General features: G+C 52.2%; 1 non-coding gene across 1 annotated transcript; it reads left to right on the top strand.

Annotated features, from left to right (window-relative positions):
- Positions 1-13,832: 13,832 nt before the first annotated feature.
- On the top strand, positions 13,833-13,939 carry LOC112399090 (U6 spliceosomal RNA). The gene has a single exon (XR_003003167.1). It is a non-coding gene; the product is annotated as a U6 spliceosomal RNA (small nuclear RNA).
- Positions 13,940-22,046: the final 8,107 nt, after the last annotated feature.

The following is a 22,046-nucleotide window of genomic DNA, read 5'->3' as shown; positions in this document are numbered from 1 at the left end:
CTGTCGAGCCCAAACCTGTTGCAGCAAGAACGTCTGGGTGTGAGGTCACAGGCTTGAGGCATTTCAATGCAACGATTGCTTCTTAGCACGGCCGGGCTGATTGTGAGTTGTGAAAATGGAACTTCACTTGATTATCAACAGTGAAAGGAATTTTCAATCCACCGCGCTGGAGGAAAGATGCATTCTCTTCCGTCCCCTTTATAGAAAATGCAATAGAGCCGGCGCCGTATCACAAGGCTCTCAAAGCGTAAGGCACAAAAGTTTGTCACACAGTTAATTAACAAAAGCATCATCTTGTTTTCCGGATATTCCAAGGCTTTTTTTTTTTTCTCTTTTTTTTTTCTTCTTTTTTTCCAAGGCTTTTTAAATGTGTAACTTGTTTTAATTCTTAATTGCTATAAATAAACATTCATGTTCATGTGGGATTTTTTCCATTAGAAGTTTTGTATTTATTTTCTTAAAGAAGCCCTCCCCTGCCCCAGTTGTGTAAGTTTCCAGCCCCATAAAAGCTGGATCTGCCCCTGCCAGATGGACCCCAAAGGTGGAGGAGACCATGTAGGATGGAGGCGTGGAAGGAGGGCCGGGAGGGCCAGAGGTGAGAGGTCCCGTGTGCCGTGTCAGGAGGCTGAACCCTTGTTGGGAACCAAAGTGTTTTTTAAACAAGGAAATGACAGGATACGATTTGTATCTTTGGATAACCCTGGTGGAAGGGGGTAGAAATGCAGCAGCATCAATTCCAGGTTAAGAAGACCCTCGTCTAGGGTGGAGGAAGGGTGCCAGAGGCGTTAGAAAGTGGGCTGGTAAGTCTCAGAGACAGAGAAGGAACGTGTATGGGCGTGCAGGGCTGGGGCGGGGAACCAGAGCAGAGAGAGGAAACTGGACGGCTGGGGTCAGGGGGAGGGCATTCACGAGGAGTCCAGGAGGGCAGCAGCTCAGCAGATAACGAATCCTGTCTCGGGCCAGAACAGCCTCAAGCACTGACCCGCAAAGCAAAAACAATGAAATGATTTGGGTCAACAAACTACATATCTAATGAGCTCAGTTCCATGCCAGGCGAGGGTGAGGCACACAGTAGAAGATTGATGGGTGGCTCTGACACAGCCCGGATCCCCGGGAAAGGCTCCCAGAACGGACCCTCCCTGGGTTTCACTTGACCTGCACAGTATGTTAGTTAATTATTGAAAATAGGAAATGCATTCACGTGGTTCAAAAACCAAAACATAACAAAAGGGTATTTGTCAAGAAGAATCTCTCCCGGGAGGCAATCAATGACCAGTTCCTTGCGTATCCCACGAACGTGCAGGCAAGTATGTACCGCTCTGCACAAATGCTTCCTTCACTTTGTTGTCTATCGTGGAGCTAGAGTCGTATTAGTACATTTTAAAACTGTCATTTTAATTTAATTTTATTGTTTCATAATATTATAAAGTTACAGGTGTACAACATAGCGATTCACAATCTATAAACATCATATTCCGTTTACAGTTATCATAAAATATTGACTATATTCCCAGTGCTGTACAATATATTCTTATAGCTTATTTATTTTATGCCTAATAGTTTGTATCTCTTAATCTCCTATTCCTATCTTGCCCTTCCCCCTTCCCTTTCCCAACTGGTAAACACTAGTTTGTTCTCTATGTCCTTGAGCCTGTTTCTTTTTTGTTGTATTCACTAGTTTGTTTTATTTTTTAGATTCCACGTATAAGTGATATCATACAGTATTTGTATTTCTCTGGCTTATTTCACTAAGCGTGATACCTTCCAAGTCCGTCCATGTTGCTGCAAATGGCAACGTTTCATTCTTTTTTATGGCTGAGTAATATTCCATTGTGTATATGTACCACATCTTCTTTATCCATTCCTCTGGCAATGGACACTAAGGTTGCCTCCTTGTCTTGGCTATTGTAAATAGTGCGGCTATGAACATAGGGGTGCATGTATCTTGTGAGATGTTTTCTCTGGATATAGGCCCAGGAGTGGGGTTGCTGGGTCACATGGTGGCTCTCTTTTTAGTTTGTTGAGGAACCTCCACTGTTCTCCATAGTGACTGTATCAATTTACATTCCCACCAACAGTGTGTGAGGACTGTTTTCTCCACATCCTCGCTAACATTTGTTATTTGTGTTCTTTTTGATAATGTCTATTCTGACAGGTACGAGGCGATACCTCATTGTGGTTTTAATGTGCATTTCTCTAATAGTTAGTGATGTTGAGCATCTCTCCATGTGCCTGTTGGCCGTCTGTATGTTTTCTTTGGAGAAATGTCTGTTTGGTTCTTCTGCCCATATTTTAATCAGGTTGCTTTTATTTTAAAAAGAAAATCAACACTGTGTCTGTTTTTTGTTTGTTTTTTTGCGGTACACGGGCCTCTCACTGTTGTGGCCTCTCCCGTTGCGGAGCCCAGGCTCCGGACGCGCAGGCTCAGCGGCCATGGCTCACGGGCCCAGCCGCTCCGCGGCACGTGGGATCTTCCCGGACCGGGGCACGAACCCGCGTCCCCTGCATCGGCAGGCGGACTCTCAACCACTGCGCCACCAGGGAAGCCCAACACTGATTCATTTTAAATAGCTGCATGCTAAGCCTTTATACACATACGCGAACATTTCTTCAACCAGCCTCTGATTGATGACCACTGGGTGGTTTCCCCCATGTGCGAGCACATCGCAGGATAAATTCCTACAAGTGGCATTGCTGAGTCAGAGGACACAAGCATTTATCATCTTAGCTACGTCCACAGAGCAGTTTTTAAAAGTCAGACTTGAGTCTGTATTTAATATCTGCAGTGCCCAGTTCACCACAGTCCCCGCGGTGCCCCGTTGTCCGAGGGTTATTTTATACCTTTTCGTTACCTGTCTGGCTGCAAAGACGTTGAGGAAAAAAACCGAAAGTTTTGGGAGTGAGAGGATCTGTGTTCCATTCATGACTCTCTCTTTCCATCAGTAGGACACACATAGAGACACCACATCCAGGTGTTTTAGAGAGAACTCCACGGGTGATGCGCGAAGAGTGTGCTGCGACAGGTGAGGGGGCGTGGCTGCTCACAAGGCTGACGATTGGCTCCCCGTGAGCCCGCGCGAGGGGCGAGGGTCCTTCGGGGACGTCAGCTCCTGCCTGCACCAGCCGCCTGCCCTGGGAGCCCCGGAGGGGGGAACAAAGCACAGAACAGGTAAGGAAGTGGGAGACAGGCCCCCTTCTGTGTGGTTCACTCTGTGTCCCAGGGCTCAGAGCACCTTGCAGGTGCTCACCAGTATCTGTTGGAAGAACGGGAAGCATAGACCCCCGTCCTTTGCCAGCTGCTCGCGCGCCAGGGGGCGGCTCCGGGCGTGAAGTCGGACTCTTCCACCTGTCAGGGGCTCAGCCTCACCGCACCGGGTTGAACTGTGTCCCCCACATTCATGTACACCCAGAACCTTAGAATGTGCTTTTATTCAGAAACAGGGCCTTTGTAGATGTAACTAGTGTAGCTAAGATGGGTCACACTAGATTCGGGTGGGCCCTAAGTCTGGTGACTCGTGTCCTTCAAAGAGGTGAGGGTGCTCAGAGAGGAGAAGGCCCTATGAAGGTGGAGACCAGATTGCAGTGATGTGTCCACAAGCCAAGGGACCCCAAGGATGCTGGCAGTCACCCGATGCTGGGAAAAGGCCTGGAACAGATCCTTCCCCGGGAACCAACCCTGCCCAAACCTGGATCCCAGACATCTGGTCTCCAGAACTAAGAGAGAACACATTTCTGCTGTTTACAATACCAACTTTACGGTACTTTGTTACAGCAGCCGTAGCCAACTTACACATTCACCTTCTACCCTTCAACTCAGTTTTACAAGGGACTCAAAATTTCTCTGATGGGGCTTTCCTGGTGGTGCAGTGGTTAAGAATCTGCCTGCCAATGCAGGGGACACAGGTTCGAGCCCTGGTCCGGGAAGATGCCACATGGTGTGGAGCAACTAAGCCCGTGCACCACAACTAATGAGCCTGCGCTGTAGAGCCCTCGAGCCACAACTGCTGAGCCGCGTGCCACAAATATTGAAGCCTGCGTGCCTAGAGCCCGTGCTCCACAACAAGAGAAGCCACCGCAATGAGAAGCCCCCGCACCGCAACAAAGAGTAGTTGCTCGCTGCAGCTAGAGAAAGCCCACGAGAAGCAACGAAGACCCAGCACAGCCAAAAGTAAAATAAATTTATTTTTAAAAAAAAGAAAATTTCTTTGATGAATGCCACACGGTCATTGAACTGTCCACACTAGGGAGAAGAGGGATGGGAGTGGTCAAAAACCGGGCAGCAACTTGGTTTTGAATCTGGGCGCTACCACCAATGACCTGTGTAAGCTGTCCTGACTGTCGGCTCCCTCACTGTGCAAAGGGGCCCACGATCCTCCCACATACACACACCCCCTACTGCACACCCCCATGTACACACTCCCCACACCCCCCCCATATGCTACACACATACACACCCCACACACCCCACACACGGGGGTCACGACGTTACATGCAAAATAGGTAGCCTACAGAAGGAACTTGATAAATGTTTGTCCTCTCCTCTTTCAAACATTTTTTAAAGTTTGTATCTTTCCATCAATTGAAAGAGAAACTAGAGCCTCACTTTTTATGAGATTTTACCCTAAGCTTTAACCCAGAGACACCTTTTATGGCTTAAGCAGCTCTTTGGCAAAAAAGGACCTACAGCAGAATTGCTGACAAATATTAACTCTTTTGGTGTGTCAGATGCCTTTATTATAAAATGCAAGTAAGTTTAACAAACCATGAGATACGACTGGGAACAAAGTGAGATGCGCGTCAGGTACCAAGGTGTGCGTGTGTGTTCAGTGCTCGTGACGGCTTCCATCTGTGCATCTCGCAAAGCCCTCAGAAACATCTACTTGTCACCTGTGCTTCTCTGAGAAGCAGCATCTCATGGAGGGACAGACTGAAGTCAGCCTGGTTTCTGCCCCCAGAGCTCCTCTGTTCAAAGACATCAACCCACGTGAAGAATGGACGTAGGTATGTCTATAAAAGAATCTTCTCAGTGAAGTGTGTGTGGACCCCTCAGAGAACCTGGCCTCTGTTCTCTTCTGCCTCTTTCGTTTGCGTTACTGACACTCTTGGTTGTTTATCCAACAGCCTTTCCTCAGCCCCTTCCTCTTGCTGGTGGAGGTCGCTTCCCATCGTGGAGGCTGAAAGCCCCAGACATTCACTCCCCATCCTCTCCTGCAGCCAGGTCATGGGACTGAGAGACAGTCAAGACCAATGGACAGGAGGGCCCATCAGCTGAAGGCCTCCCTGAGAAGACTGCTGCCATGTTGTGGCCTCAGAAGGGGGCAGGAGGGTGGCAAGGACAAACGCCAACCTCATGAGGTGTCAGAGGAGGACCCTGAGCCTCCAAAAGTTTTATATGAGATAATAATGAGCTTTATTGTTTAAGCCCCTAGAAATGGAACCTCCTGTTAATGACCGGAAGTTTCCAGAATGTGGACTTGCTGTCCAAACCCACCCCAGGTTCTGTGTGTCTCGGCTTCTGTTTCACACCTTTATCCAATATCTTCAGATGAAAGAGTCAGGTTTGGAGGCCCATAGTCGTTTTCTTTGGGCTGCGCTGGGTCTTCTTTGTGGCGCGTGGGCTGTTACCCCGGCGCGCTTAGTTACCCCGCAGCATGTGGGATCTTAGCTCCCCGACCAGGGAGGGAACCCACGTCCCCTGCATTGGAAGGCGATTTCTCCCCTGGAGGCCTATGGGAAGTCCCCTGGAGGCCTGTAGTCTTGACATTTGCATCGGGTGTGGGAGGGGGCTTGACCTAAACAATTAGTGACTGTGAAACAGCGACAGTGTCTCTTCCACTCTTGTCTCCTTGTCTGCATGTGTTAAATAACGTCAGTTTTTCTCTGAAATTCAGCACCACATACAGGCACCGCCTAATGGGTGCATGTTTCATTCGTCAAGCATACATTGAATGCCCCTGGATACCAGGCCAAGTTCTAGATTCTGGGACACATAGAAGAGAGAGTCAGAGCCATTGCTCTCGGGGACTCCTAAGTTGGTGGAAAGACCGGGAGACAGATGACAGCGCTAAAAACCAGACTCTTACCAGTCAGCATCTCGGCAGAAAGCAGCTGACACAGTCAGAATGTCTAACTGAAGTGAGTTTAATTAAGCAGCTCTTCGGAGGGCATGGAAGGGGTTCATGGAAACAACAGCCGTGGGGACTGACGTCAGCAGGAACTGAAGGGTCGGAGGACGGAGCGTGGAGTGGGAACCAGAGAGAGCTTGGGACCAGAGCAAGGGCTCCCACCAGAGACCCGCAGCCACTGCCCACCCGTCCTCCCCTGCTGACCCCAGCGCCTAATCATAGCTCAAGGGGCCGGGGGGCCAAACGAAGCAGCTCAGAAAGCTTAGGTCCTGGGATACGAAGGGCAGGGGAAGCAGAAAAATGAGGCCGCAGTGGGGCGCGTGGAAATAACCAGCAAATACGAGATCCTGCCTTTCTCCAGAGCGCTTGCTTCTGTCAACATTGACTATGATGGTCACCTATTTCCATTCTCCTACCCAGAGCGCTCTTTGTGCTTCCGTCTCTCAGACAGCTTTACCGCAGGCCTTGTTGGAAAAGGCCATCCAAAGAGGCGCAGAAAAACCATGTGGGTCTTAGGGAATATGGAGCTCCGTACACATCATCAACTCCAGCTTAATTAAAAATTCACAGCATTCAGAGCACGCAGCCGGCCTGAGGGGGAATGGTGAGGATTAAAGAGATTTCATCCTGGAAACTGAGCTTGACTCTTAGGGCGGCCGGGAGCACAGGGAAATGAGATGGTATTGAATCTGCTTTAGCTTCAGCCCAGGGATCCCAGGCAGGACGGGAGACCCTCATTTCACTCACAGAGATCAACATCCTGGGGAATGAGAACATTTAACTTTTAATGAACTCGAATCTCTTTAATCAAATTTGTGATTGGGACTTCCCTCGTGGCACAGCGCTTAAGAATCCGCCTGCCAATGAAGGGGACACGGGTTCGAGCCCTGGTACAGGAAGATCCCACATGCCGTGGAGCAACTAAGCCTGTGCGCCACAACTACTGAACCCGTGAGCCACAACTACGGAAGCCTGCACGACTAGAGCCCGTGCTCCACAACAAGAGAAGCCACCGCAATGAGAAGACCGCGCACCGCAACGAAGAGCAGCCCCCGCTTACCGCAGCTAGAGAAAGCCCGCGTGCAACAACGAAGACCCAGTGCAGCCAAAAATAAAATAAAATAAAATACTAATAAATAAATAAATAATTTTTTAAAAATCTGTGATTAATTCTCATGCTGCCCAGGCTAACACCGGAATCTTTATTCATTAACTCAAATTATTATCCATATGTCCTACCCTAGGAACACGTTCCTACGCTTCTATTTATGTATTTATTGCTTTGGCAACGCTAGAGCAGTCGTGTGATTAGAGAGCAGTTGTTTCCCGAGGGAATGTCAAGTTCCGCAAAGTGAGGTCTACTCATCTTGGGAGGAGGGAGGCGCCCTGGAAGATTCGCTGCCCCCCCCAGCCCTGTAGCCGGGGCGCCCACACCTGCGTCACCTGCGTCACCTGCCCTGTCTCAGTCCTCACCCTGGCTCCCGACTGGGCTTGGAGAGCAGTGTCTTCTTTCCTAATTTAGCCCCGTGGGGTTTTTCCATCCCAGTTACACACGCACATATTTTAAAGTCACATCGTTCTACAGGCTTTTTATGAAAAGCAGCAGAGACTCCTGAGCGTTTTCTGCTCTGGAAGGCAGCCCACCTGCAGCGGTCGAGCACATTCTTTGGTATCTCCTTTCCCGTCTCCGGACAACACGTTTCTGCTCCTCTTTCCGGAGTCTCCCATTTCAGCCGCTGCCTCCAGGCTTCCCTGCCCGAGAAGTAGAGTCTGTCCTCCTACAGCAACCCCCCGTTGTGCCCCACTTCATTCACACACACTTCCCGCCTTTCCGTCCTCTCAGCATCAATAAGGTTTCCACATAGTTTGGCTATAGCGCTCCAGTGTTTACAGAATGTGGTTCACAGCTGAGTCACAGTGTAAGATGATTGCTTTTTCTTTTTTTCCTTTTTTTTTTAATGTTATTTATTTTTGGCCGTGTTGGGTCTTTGTCGCTGCGTGCGGGCTTTCTCTAGTTGCGGCGAGCGGGGGCTACTCTTCGTTGCTGTGCGCAGGCTTCTCATTGTGGTGGCTTCTCTTGCTGCGGAGCACGGGCTCTAGGCGTGAGGGCTTCAGTAGTTGTGGCTCCCGGGCTCGGTAGTTGTGGTGCACAGGGTTAGTTGCCCTGCAGCACGTGAGATCTTCCCAGACCAGGGCTCGAACCCATGTCCCCTGTATTGGCAGGCGGATTCCTAACCACTGCACCACCAGGGAAGTCCCTGCTTTTTCTTTTTTGCACGACATTTTATTTTCTCTGGAGCTTATCCTTGTACCACAGTGGGGGGGGAGGGAGGGGGTGTGCGTGCGTGTATGCACTTAGCTCTCTATTTATTACCTCTGTACATTCAAACTCTACCCTATTAGTGTAAATCTCCCCTTTCCGTAGCCAAACGTGTCAGGGCATCTGTCTGTTCGTTCCTCCTGAAGAAACACCCTGTCCTGCCCTTGTTTTCTGAATCCCAGCTCTTCTTCTGTGGTTCCCTCCCCTGTTTTAGAGACCACAGCCTGCAGCACCTTCCTGCACGGTTTCTCCTGGAGGTAAATTTCTGGAATCTTGCTCGTCCTAACAAGTCTTTGTTCCATCTGCACACTTAGCAGATTTCCTGCCTGGAGACAGAATTCCAGGATCGAAATAATTTCTTCTCGGAATTTGGAAACCTCTGCTTCATTGTCTCCCGGGTTCTGGGATTGATACAAGGACACGTAATTAGCGCCATTCTGTCCTTGAGTCTCTAGGACAGACCGTGAACAGCTCGTTCATCCCTGCGGGTGCCTTGGGTCTTCTCCTTCCCGGTGTCTTAAAATTCCGCAGCGATGTCCTTGGTGTGGCTCATTTTCAGACTTCGGGCAGGGTGGGCCCTTTTAACCTAGAAAAAATTGTCCTTCGGTTCTAGGAAACCCTCCTCTGTTATTTCTTAAATAATTTCCTCCTCACAGCTTCCTGTTTTCACTCCTGTGATTTGCTGGTACCTAGATCAATTCTCTAATTTTCTTATTTTTTTTCCTCTCTCCAGTTTCTTAGTCGTTTTACTCTACTTTCTGGCAGATTTCTTCAGCATTATCTTTCAACTTTCTCACTGGGTTTTCCATCCCCTCAGATTTTTTTGGTCCCTCCAATATTTCTTTCACATGAGAGCCGCTTGTCGGACAGATGCAGCATCTTCTCCTGTCTTTCAGAGGCTGTTCTTGTACTCTTCTTCTGTCTGAGTGGTCTCTGCTTCCGTGAGGTGCTCTTTTACTGACGCTCTGCTCTCCATCATGGGGGCATGGAGGATACCTTTTCCCCCAAGAGTCCTGCCCGGTGCTGGCTGGTGTTCAGCATGTAAGAATGAGCTGCAGCTCCAGTCTGAGCTCAGCCTGGGGTGGATGGCACTGAACCTCTGAGGCACGGCGTGGGTGCAACCTGCCACCTTTGACCACTCCTAATGGCCTCGGCCTTCTCCACGGCCATATCAGGCTGTAAAGGAGCCTGCAAATTATATTCTCACCAGTTTGTCACGCAAAGGTACCTGAATATCCAAGAAATAAGGGCTAAATCTAGTCTCGCCTGAGCCATTTTCAGATGAAATATCACCCTAGCGTGTGGCAGGTGGACTGGTCCAGCATGGATAGGCATTCCCAAGTGCCCAACAAGTGGGATTTCTTTCATCACACTAAGCGCCTCTTTGAAAGACTTTGGTGAGTTAAAAGGCACATGCGTGTGTCTTCAGGACAAAGAAGGGAGCCCCGAAACTGGTGTTTTTAGATCTCTGGAGCTGTCTGAATTGTGTTGGAGGCATTAGTCAACAGCCAGGTGGCCTCCACACCCAGATGAGAGACAGCCCGCCTTCAGGTTTTCCGCGAGAGCTGACGGCAGGAATTTTCCCACAACGTCCCAGCCTTAACGGTTCAGTGCAATCCACTCCAGGCTGAGCTCAGACACCTCAGCATTTGCTGGTAACATCTGTGCAAACCCGAGTCCTCTGACTTCAGGTGCCCTTGAGGCCGTTCGTCTGCACATTTCTGAGTCTTGTTAAGTGCTGAGCTCAGGAAACTCTCACTATCTGATATCTGCCAGGAATTACTTGAATCTTATAGGGGAAAAAATGACATTCTAATGGCCATATTCCCAAGCACGCTTTGGCTAATGTCACTACGGATACTCTTTCAAAAGCCCCGCCCTGTGGGGGGGACTTTTCCTCAGAGCATCCTACCTTACACTTAAACTAAATAGGTCACATTCAAAAGCAGGGGTGCTGTTTCCCTAGGGATATTGTAAACTCAAGTTTCCCCCTGTATTTTGAGACCCAAGAGTAAAGGAACTCTAAACTTCCAAGGTCATATTATTGGCTTCTGTCAGAAACACATTGCGCTATGAAGTGAGTTTCTTGAAAAAGTATGGGGCCACTTGGCTGGCAGTTCTCTGTTTTCTGAAGAAGCTGGTAACCTACTTTGGCTCAGCTTTTGGAAGAGAGTGTGCGTGCCAGGTAAGAACAAGGTATCATTATGAAGAGAAGCATGACCTCATCGCTCAGAGATTCGGAGGAGACTACACCTGGAGGACTCTGATCTGGTTCAGGGAGCTTAGTTACAGAACGATGAGGTGAGGACTGAAGAGATGCCAGGAGAACAGAAAACAATCCAGAGATTCAGGAAATTAAACCTGCCAGAACATGAAAAGACATCTCAAGAAAGCAGCTATCGGACTTCCCTGGTGTCACAGTGGTTAAGGATCCTCCTGCCAACGCGGGGGACACGAGTTCGAGCCCTGGTCCGGGAAGATCCCACAGGCCGTGGAGCAACTAAGCTCATGAGCCACAACTACTGAGCCCGTGCGCCACAAGTACTGAAGCCCGCGTGCCTAGAGCCCGTGCTCTGCAACAAGAGAAGCCACCGCAATGAGAAGCCCGCGCACCGCAATGAAGAGTAGCCCCCGCTCGCCGCAACTAGAGAAAGCCCGCACGCAGCAGTGAAGACCCAATGCGGCCAAAAAAAAGAAAGCAACTGTCCCCATAAGGAGAATTTACCATTATTTAGCAAGAGTCTAACAGGTATAAGACTCCACACTTTAGAGAAAGTGGGGCGAATAAGAGCACTTCTGATACAGAAAATAAGTGGCCAGAGCAGCGGTCATCTGCAAACAGCTCAAACTTTCTTAGTCATTCTGCACACAGAAGAGCAGCGCGTTCTTCATCAGAGATATCGATTCATCTCCTGAGCTCCTGTTATACAAACACGGTGCCTTCAAGCTAGATAGATAGATGTTCAACGAACAAGCAAGACTTCTATCTTCCACCAACAGAAGATTTTAATTGAATAACAAAGCAAAGCCTAATACAAAGTGACATTGTGAAGTCAGTCCCCTGGCAGGGGTGCTGGGGAAATGCAGAAGTCTAAGTGGGGCAGAAAGAAGGTTGCAAAGAGAAACTGTTTCTCTGAGCAAAAGCCCTTCTTTCCGGGATTCAGAAACAATCGTACACAGGCAGTCATGGGATTTAAAACGGCAAACAGTGACCATGGGAAATACCTTAACAAGACAATGAAGGAAATAGCCCCGGCAAGGAAGTCGTGCTGTGTCCCAGCTACCGGGCTTGATGGCTCTGTTCCTGCCTCTCGCTGCTTGGACACATCACCACGCACATCGTGGCCTGAAACAACACGGATTTATTACCTCGCATTTCTGTAGGTTAGCAGTCCAACCTGGGTCTCACCGGACTAAATCAAGGCGTCAACGGGTCTGTGTTCCTCTCTGGAGGTCTAAAGGGGCGTCCACGTCCATGCCTTTTCCAGCATCTAGGAAGCATCCACACGCCCCGGCTCGCGGCCCCGTCTTCCTCTTCAAAGCTGGCGATGGCGGGTTGAGACCTTCTCACATGGTCAGACCTTCTCTGACCTACTCGTTCCTTCCCTCCTCCGCTTTTAAGGAGCCCTGCGATCACACTGGGCCCGCTCAGATGACCCAGGATCACCTGCCTGTTTTATGGTCAGTTGGTTAGCCCCTTTAAGTCCTTTTTGTCATGTGTTATCAGGTGAATTGTGTGTCCCCCCCCAAAGAAAATGGTACATTGAAGTTCTAATCCCCAGGGCCTCAGAATGTGACCTTACTTGGAAACAGGGTCTGGGCAGATGTAACGAGCTGAGATGAAGTTGTAGCAGAGTAGACTGGGATCCTGATCCCATGTGACTGGCATACTTATAAGAAGATGTCCGTGTGAACACACAGACACCGGGGAGAGCACCAGGTGGAGATGCAGGCAGGGACTGGAGCGATGAGGACAGGCCAGTGGCGCTTGGGGACCTGGCACCCATGCAGATGCTCATTTGCTGCTCTGGCTGTGACGTGTGAACCAATCCCATGTTTCTGACCCGGCATCTCACTTCTGCCAGAATCTGTGAATCTGAGGGCTAACGGGTTAGCTTGCAAGTAAGACAAATCTCAGATCCCTCGGTTATTGACAAAGGAAGATGCAGGTAGAAAGGCTGGAGAGCGGGAGAGCCCCAGTGGAGCGTTGCCACCAACTGAACGATTCAACATTCGGGTCAAACGTCCCCGCCCTTTAGCTCACCTGCTTTAGGCATCACTTGTCTATCCCAGTGGTTCTCCAAGTGAGGCCCCTGGGCCTGCAGCATCAGTGTCACTTGGGATCCTGTTAGCCATGCAGATTCCTGGGCCACATCCCAGATTCTCTGACGAGCCTCCGGGGGACGCAGATGTGCCCCCCTGGGAAACACTGGCCCGCCCTGTGGTCAGCACTGTGGCTGCAAGAGCCTGGCATGGGCACAGGGAGAGCTTTCGGGGCCACTGAGGCCTGGGTGGGAGTGAGGCCAGGAGATAGACTTCCCCTGTCGGCTCTCTGGGGCTCCCCTGCCTCTGCTTCTGTGGACGGGTTGGAGTTTCTGCACTTTCCGTAAACTTTGCCCTCTCGGCCCTCACCCCTAAAGGAGATCAGGCCTTTCTCTAAAAGTACACGCTGAAACACGCGGTGTAATTTGGCCACCCATTCTCAGAGACGCAACCTGGACCCACCCGCTTGACTGCTTCCCACCCCCGCCCCCGGCTCTCCCTCGCCCCGGAAAGAAGGGTCATAAAAAGAGGGATGGGGGCTGGGAAGGGGATTTCTGGGTCTCTAGGAGGGAAGCTTTTGCCCACAGTGAGAAGTAACCTGAGGGGGACCCTGCAGACGTGCCTGGCGGGCTCCTTGTACGTGGAGGGGGTCTCACCTGGCTGGGAGGGGGCCTCAGTTCTCTCCGATGGAGGCAGGGAGGCTGCAAGAGAAGAAAGGACATGAACGAAGTCTTAGGAAAGAGAGGGAGGCGCTCCGTGTGCATCCATGTGACCTCCAGGCCAGAGCAGAACACAAAGGCTGTAGGAATCCTCTAAAGGCTTTCAGGGGACCAGGGACACAAAGCAGATTCCACAGTGCGCAGGGGAAGTGCCCGTGTGGATCTCCAAGTGACTCACAAAGTGTTTATTTTTCTTCCCTCAGATGATAATTACCTTGAAAAAGCTCCTCTGTCCTGGAGCTTCTGAACAGAGTAAATTAGGAGGAACGATATTCTTACCACAAAGAAATAGTGTAGAGGGAAGAAAACCAACCCTGACAGGGATCTTAGGGGAGTGTTTTCCTAACCACGGTTTTGTCCTCTCCCACTGCCAGATAAATCACAGCATCAAAAAGATCCCATTCGGTGCTCGCTTCGGCAGCACGTACACTAAAGCTGGAACGATACAGACTAGATTAGCACGGCCCCCGCGCAAGGATGACACGCAAATTCGTGAAGCGCTCCCTATTTTTAGGAGATGTGGGGATATATGTACATGTAGAGCTGATTCACTTTGTTATAAAGCAGAAACTAGCACACCATTGTAAAGCAATTATACTCCAATAAAGACGTTAAAAAAATATTCCATTCACTACACACGAAGAGCTTTATTTACTAGTTAATAAAATGCTCAGAGCGGCTGCAGAAAAAAATTTGATACCAAAGCTTAATTTATCCAGACCCTTTTGTTAAATCATAATAAAGGGTTTACAAGGAACAGATCTTGCTTGGAATGGGCTGGCCACCTGGGGGGTGAACGGCCGTCTCCGTGCACGTCGTCCTTCGGCCTTTCCGTTGGCACCTCCCGCCCTGGGAATGGATCCTGGGATTTATGGGATCCTGCATTCAATTCATTAATACCTTAGCTTTCTGTGAGCGACCACAGGTGGCTGAAGATGCCCAGTGGGGCCTGCTCGTGGAGGATGCGTGGTACATTTCACTAGTGAATTACCGAGGCACCTAGGGATGCTCCTTGCTGCGAACAAGCTTCTCCCGGGTGAGTTCTCTTGACTAGATTTGAGGCATCCCCTACCCACATGTCCACCCTTAAAACTGTCTACTCTTGTGGGCTGAGATTTTTTTCACTTTGAAAGGGACAGTCTAGGCCCATCCAGGCCAATGCATTAGCCACCACCTTAAGGGAACCCACATTGTTGCCCCTGCATGCAGCCGCCATACGGGGTCACATGGATGCAGCCCAGTCGTCTCAGAGTGGGGACCTGGCCCCTGAGCTGGGGCAGAGAGGAGCGTGGCCTCCGTCCGTCGGCATCACCCATGATGGATCCAGAAATGTGGTCCGTAAGGGCTGCTGGAAGGGGCAGCAGGAGGTTCGAACCAGGAAAGACCAGGCAGCCCTTGGAGAGAGGCAGCTCTTATCCGTATTTGCAGTTGGGGTGCAGTGTCCGGTGCAAAGCCAGGCTTCAGACCTGCCCGTCAGCGAGAAAGTGGCCCGAGGCCATAAGGAGAAGGGTGTAAGTTGGCGTCTGCTGAAACCCTGGGAAAAGGAGTTTAAAATCCGGCAGGAGAACCAGGGGTCCGGAAGGGGTCTGGACCAGCTGGCCATGGGAGCAGCCCTGGCTTCTGGTCTGTCCTTCCAGCCAGGGGACCAGATCTCGTGCCAGCTCTGCCTCTTGTGCTCTGTGGCCCTGGACGGCCACCTCACCTCACTGGCCTCTGTGTCCCCACCTGGAAAGTCCGCACCCTGGGCTCGCTGGCTGCCTGGGCCCCTCTGGCTCTCATCTCTCTCCCTGGTGGCCGTCCCTCATCCCTGTCAGAACCGTGGTCCAGCAGACACAGCCTCACCCCAGCTCAAGTGTTTCCGGAACACTCTGGCAGGGACTGTGCCTGAGTGGTCCACAGCGCCCGAGACTAAGCCCCCAATCCTGACTGCTCTGTTGCCTCACCTCTCACGGGGCTCCCTCTCTCCTCTGCAGGAAACCTTGGCCCTGGACCACACGGCCCGGCCGCTCTCCCCTCCCCATGCTGGGCTGGCAGGTGAGGAATTACTCATGTGACTAAAAACGGGAATGAGGGAACGCCCGCCCCCCGGCCCTGTCTAGAGTCTCCCGACCTGTCTTTCTCCTCACTCTTTTCTTTCCTGCAGGGCTGATGCTGGGGACAAGAAGCCCCCCGGAACTGACAGACTGTGGCCTTACTGGGGCCCCAGGGGCCTCCCCACCTGATGAGGTGCCCCAGGGTGTGGGATGCTGGCCTGGAGGGGACCTGAGCCCAGAGACCCACAGGTATGTTCTCTCGCGTGTACATTCAGACACGTATGAACTGAGGAGACCCGCAGGTAAATGCACGTATGTTCGGGGTAGGTCTGGAGAGCTCACAGTTCTGTATCTGAGACAAATCACCAAAGAGAAGCCCCGGCTCTGTGTCCCGGACAGCGTCCTGCGTGGACGCCCTGCAGACGCCCCAGCAGTCGTGAACTGGCTGAGTCTCGATGCTTCACGACCTCTAGCGGCAAGAGAATGACCGGCTGTCTCTCCAGGTTCTCTGGCTTCACATCCGCCTCATTTTTACCTGAGGCTCTCTTGTGTCCGCCGGCTCTCCAGTCTCACAGCCACTGTCGCCGCCCAGGCCTCCCCTACGCCCCCCGACACCTCGCAGTAGCCTCCCGACGACCCTCCAGGCTCCCGATCTCCTCCACCCGCAGAGCACGCCCCGCCCTCGGCTCCCACACCAGAGAGGAAGCCGCAGCTGCTCCCGACCCGGCTGGCTGCGGACCTGCCTCGCGCGATGGGGGCTGTCTACCATCCTCCTCCCTGGGCGGAGAGGATCCAGGCGCTTCTGCAGAACTGAGGACGTGGCCGAGCGTGGGGTACGGCCCAGAGCCCCCGGAGGGTGGACGGTGTTATGAGACACGGGCTCTCTGTTACCTTTCTGAAACCTAAAGTTCTCAATTGCAAAATACTACCTACCGCGCCCTCTGGGCTCCCCCCACCGCCCTGGGTGGTAGTTAAGGGATGGGGCCTGCGGTCGGGACACTGTTGGTTTCCCATCTCATGCTCCTTGGGAAGAAGGTCAAGTCTGCACCTGGAAGAGAATTTCTCTCTCTCCCCCTCCCCCTCCCTCCCCGGCTTCTCTTTCTCTCTCTGGCTGCCCCCCCCACCTTGCCTCCTCTCTCTCCTGATGCCCGTCTCCCCTCCTTCTCCTGACGCCCACCGCCTAGTGTGCGGGGGAACGGTGTGGGGCCTGCTTGCCACGTGCAGCCCTTCTGTGACCACGAGGAGAGCCAGAGTTTGGTTGACACGCACACTGAGGCTGGCGGAGCAGAGGAGCAGGAAGCAGAGTCAGGTCCATCCGTGGGGGCATCTTTGAGCTGCTGATCTTGACAAACCTGGGCCCGCTCTCCCTCTGAACCTGCCTCCTGTGAAAGGATAAACTTCCTTATTGTTCAGACCAGTTTGTTCAGACGAGTTTTCCTTTTAAAGCACAGATCTCATCGCTGCCGACCCAGCGTAGAACGTCCTCCGTCACCTTCAGGACACCGTGCTGCCTCCTCAGCTCAGCTGGGGGGTGCGGGGAGAGACCTGCCCACCCCTCCAAACTCACTGTCTTCCTGAAAACGTGCCCTCTCGTCCAACAACACGGAGCCTTTCAAAGTTCCCCAAGCTGTCCACCACGCCTCCATGCCGCCATGTGCTTCCCCTATCGTCAATCCAACACATATTCTGCCTTTAGAATTCGTAGCTCTACCTTCTCCGAGCACCTCTTCCTGATTCCCTGGGTGCAGGACAGTGGAGGGATCGAAAGCACAGGCTGGGTTGGGAGAGTGGGGAGGACACTGCCAAGAACGGGGAGGACGTAAGGAGACAGAGGAAAGACAGAAAGAAACTGAATCTGGTCAGAGTGTAGGAGGCCCTAGATCAGGCCTCACCCGAAGGCAATGTACCGCCAGGCTTTAATTCCTGGGAGCTTTTACATTTCCTGTATCGTTTAGGTTAATTGAGTCGGATTTGTGTGTGTTTGTTTTCTTCGCCACCAAAAGAATTCCAAATGCTTTTCCCAAATTCCAGTCCTTATCGTGCCTTGTCATTGACTGACAGCTTTCAAGGGCAAGGGCCGAGGAGGATTTGGTTTTCCAGTCCCTGTACTAGAAGACACCCAGGACTAATTTGTTGAAGTTAAATAAGCTTCTCGGTGTTGCAAGTTTGGATTTACATATATATATATTTCAAAAATCCTGCCTATTAACATTGGTGGTTCAAGGAAATGCTGAATCCTAGTCAGGCACAAGATTGCTTCTTTCTTTTAAGAACAAAACTGAGTGTACGCTCAGCGTATCATATTTAAGTTGCATTGAGGGCTCAGAATAAAAATATTAAAATTATACTCACTTTATCAAAGCGCCAATATTGGGATATAAAATACACCATTCCCCAATGATCTGATTTTCTCCAGCAGGATCAAGGGTTACACATCTAATAGGATCACGTGTTTCCTTCTCTCAGCAGGACTAATCCCTCCCTGCCCACGAGCAAAGTCTTTCCAGACTAATTTGCAAACAGAGCTCTGTCCCCTCACCCGTGAGCGCCATGCCCAGTTTTCTGCACTCATGGTGGTGAAACCCTAGCCCAGGGAAAGAGTATGAAACTCTCTGCGAGGCAGGTTGAGACCTGGAGGGCTCTTGCAGGGCCCCAGCCGCTCTCCCCTTCCCTCTTCCTTCCCTGGTCCCGCTGAGTAAGTCACCAGCACAGACATGCCAACCTCGATCCCTGCTTGGAAACCACATGAAGAAAAAGACAGGAGCTCTTCCAAGAGGCTATGATTTTGGCAACCTTACCAGACAGTTATTTCGCTGGTGACTCAGCCTCACGAGCCTCCCGTAGCCCTCCCAGCACTGAAGTGCCCCACCTGTGGGGTTGAGGGAAGAGGGCTGGCAGGTCAGGCTGCGGTCGACAGTGGGGACCATCTGACACGATCACTCTCTGGTTACAAGAGGGGAAGCCCAACTCAAGAAAAAGAAAAGAGGAACTTTTGGCTTGTGTGGCTAAAAAGGTGATGGGTTCAGGCATGGCTGGATCCAGATGCTCCAAGCCAACACTGGCAGCTGAGGAACTTGTCAGAAAAAACACTTCTCCTTCTCTGTAGTTTTGGCAAGTGCTCTGGTGCCCCTCATCGGCCTGGCGTGGGTACCTTGCCCTCCCTTGGCTGTGATCATGGTGAGCAGAGGGTGGTTGGGAGCTCTGTTGGTGGGGTCTGAGTCACTTGGTTGTCCCTGGTCGTCACGGGGGGTGTTCTTTTGGTCTTTCGCTGCAACCAAGGACCAAAAACCTTGAAGGTGGCTTCAAAGAACAGAAGCGTATGGTCTCACAGTCCGGAGGCTGGAAGTCTGGAATCAAGGTGTTGGCAGGGCCACGCTCCCTGAAACCCATAGGGAGAACCCTCCCTGCCTCTTTCCAGCTTCTGGAGGGTGGTTGCCACCACCGTGGGCGTGACATGGTTTACAGATGCATCAGTCAGTCCTACGTCTCCACGTGGCCTTCTCCCTGTGTTTCTTCACACAGCCTCCCCTGCCTGTCTGTGTCCACATTTCCCCTTCCTGTAATGACACCGTCATATTGGATAAGGCTGCCCTAACGACGTCCTCGCAACTCGATTACATCTGCAATGGCCCTATTTCCAAATAAGGCCACAGTTGGAGATACTGAGGGTTAGGACCTCAGCATGGCATTTGTGTGTGTGTTTGCGGGGGACAGGGTGTTTGGGGAACACCTCAACTTATAATGGCGGGGTGGGGGGAGCTAAAACAACTCTTGCCAATTTTTCCAAGTGTGAAATTGGTATAATAACAGCATCTTCTTCCTCAATCAATGTGAGGAACCCGTGAGGAGAGAAAATCCATCGCAAGTTAGGACCCCAGGGCCTGGTGCTCGGCGGACACACAGTTCTTGCTTTTATGATACTTTCTACCCTGGTGTCGAATCCTACATGCATTTAACTTGTGCAATCTCAACTCTGTGTGCTGAGAGAGAGGACAACTTATGTAAATGATAGGAACCAAGTAATAGGGGCTCTTCCACTCAAAGAGCAGACGACCTTGAGAGAGAGGGAACTTGGAGTTGAGATTTTCTGCTTCCTCAGACAGCCTGGGGCCCCAGCATGGCTCACAGGACGTGTCCTCCCACCCCACTCAGTCCTCCCACTGAGTCCACAGTGGGAAGGCGTCCTGTGTCCCCAACTGCACCTGAGCTGCGTCAGGCCCGAAGACCCACTCTGAGGGGCAGAGCGTCCTCTTGGGATGATGTAGGGCGTTCCAAGGGATCTGGGCTGGAGAAGCGCTCACCTTTCCTACTGCAAACCCTTGCCTGACACTCACTAGGAAAACCTATGTCCCTCCGTGTGGTTATTCTAACTTTTCTTTATCCAACCTCCTCCTCCCCAAGTCCCCAGCAAGTGTTTCCACCCTGGTACCCGCCTTCCCACCATCCCTCCTGCACGCTTGACTCACCCTTGCAGGCACGACCGTGCATTTACCTGTCTGCATCCCAACCAAATGTGACCCAGCTTTGCTGTCTGCTTGCGGGGGCCTTGAGTTTTAGGGAAATAAGAGCATAGCCAGCTTGCTGGTTCCTTCCCATCCATGCTTGGATCCTTATGTGCAGGACCAGGGAGGGTGAGATGTGAGGAAGGAACCTCCTTCCTCTGGTGGGAGGGCAGGGCTGGGGAGGGGAAGCCAGGGGCACTAGCCGCAGGGGAACAGCCAGGACGGTGCTCAGAGCCGCCAGGAGCCGTCAGCCCAGCTCCCGGAGGCCGGGCGTTGCCCTTTCACGTCAAGTCCGCCTCTTCTCGGCGTTCTGCGGTGGTCATTAGAAGAGGCGAGGGGTTAGCAACCGCTAAATGCGATGCTGTTGCCGCAGGAAAGTGCTCTGTGCATCCAGGCCACTCAGAGCGGCCACTGCTGCTGCCCCAAGGGCTGCTCGGGGGTCCCAGCATCCCGCTTCCCTGGCCCCCCGTCTCAATCAAGGGGCCTCCTCCGCCCTCACCAGTGTTCCCCTCTAGCCTCGTAGCCACGATAACTGCCCGAAATGATGCTTACTTTTGTTTGTTTCCCCCCTCTGTGTCCTCTCCCGGGAAGGAAGGGCCTGGAGGACAGACTTCGCTGGTGGGCGAGTCTTCATTACCGGCGGCTGACGTCACACCACTGTGTACTTGCTCAGCTTTCTAAAAATTGTGAAACGTACATAAACTAAAATTGACCAGCGCTGACATCAAGTACCTTCTCACCGCTGTGCAACCATCCCCACCTTCCGTCTCCAGAACTTTCTCATCTTCCCGCCCGGAACTCTGTCCTCATTAAACACACTCCCCACCATCTGCTTGCTGTCTCTATGGATGTGACTCCTCCGGGGACACCATGGGAGTGGAATCACACAGGATTTGTCCTTTTGTGCCTGACTTATGACGCTTAGTGTAAGACCTTCAAGGTACCTCCGGATTGCAGCAGGTTTCAGCACGTTCCTCCTTTCTAAGGCTGGATCGCACTCCACTGCACGTATACCCCCCATTTCGTCTCTCCATTTGTCGGGTGATGGACGCGTGGGTTGTGCTCATTCAACTTTTTAATGGAATTTTGCTTCAAGAGTGCTCGCAAAATGTGAGGTGTGGAGATCCGAAGTGTACTGCCTGCCCCAGTGCGATCGATGGCCCAACGATGTCCAAGAGGGGGTGCCATTTGAGCAGAAACCTGGATGCCCTCAGTGAGGTGAGTGTGATTTGGGGCAAAGGCTCGCGGGGGTTGCACCATTCCAGAACAGAAAGAAGACCGCGTGAGGGGTCCCACGAGGAAGGCGGTGCTGGTACCAGGGGACGGGTCTGGAGGGCGGCGGGAGGACCGTGGCCACTGTCCATTGGTGGATGTCGTCCTGGGGACATGGAAGCCGCTGGAGGGCTTTGGGCTGGAATTACGGAAACAGGGCTGTGTGGATGCGTCTCTCCCTGCTGCTGTCTGGAGCCTCCACAGCGGGAGGAGGTGTGAGAGCAGGGGACCCATCTGGAGGCTGGAACGGTGTTCAGAGAGGGAGGCAGAGGCTTGGACCAGAGACACCTCGTACAGGGAGCGCGGCAGGACCTGAGGATGGAGTGGACGTGCAGCGTGAGGAGAGGGAAGCATCAGCTGCACCCCGACCGGCTCCTGGCTGGGCAGCTGGTGACTGTGGAGCGATTTCCTGAAACTGGGAGCCTGCAGGGAAGATGGGGGCTCAACAATGGACGTGCTTCCATTGAGGTCGATTAGACACCGGGTAGGGAGGACAGGTCTGGAGTCGGGGATGGAGGCTGAAGGTTCCCAGGCACCGGCTAGAGGCAACATGAGTGACGTGAAGCCAGAGACGGGAGAAACTCCCCACTAGAGCCTGAAACCCAGCCCCGGGCTCTCGGGGTTCAGACCCCACGGTCCCCTCCATAAGGCACCAAGCTGAGCAGCGCTGCTCCCATGTCCTCTGCTCGCTCTGCCAGTTGAGGGGCCGACGGGCCTTCCTGTGTGGCCGCCACCCAGCTTTGCTCCCCCTGTGCTGGGCGTTCCTCTACTGGCCACCTCCAGCCCAGATGGCCCCGACCCCCGCTGCTCAA

Source organism: Neophocaena asiaeorientalis, unplaced genomic scaffold, assembly GCF_003031525.2.
Source record: "Neophocaena asiaeorientalis asiaeorientalis breed wild unplaced genomic scaffold, Neophocaena_asiaeorientalis_V1.1 scaffold114, whole genome shotgun sequence".
NCBI lineage: Eukaryota > Metazoa > Chordata > Mammalia > Artiodactyla > Phocoenidae > Neophocaena > Neophocaena asiaeorientalis.
The sequence above is the reverse complement of the archived record's forward strand: the minus strand, read 5'-3'. Positions and strand labels throughout refer to the sequence as shown.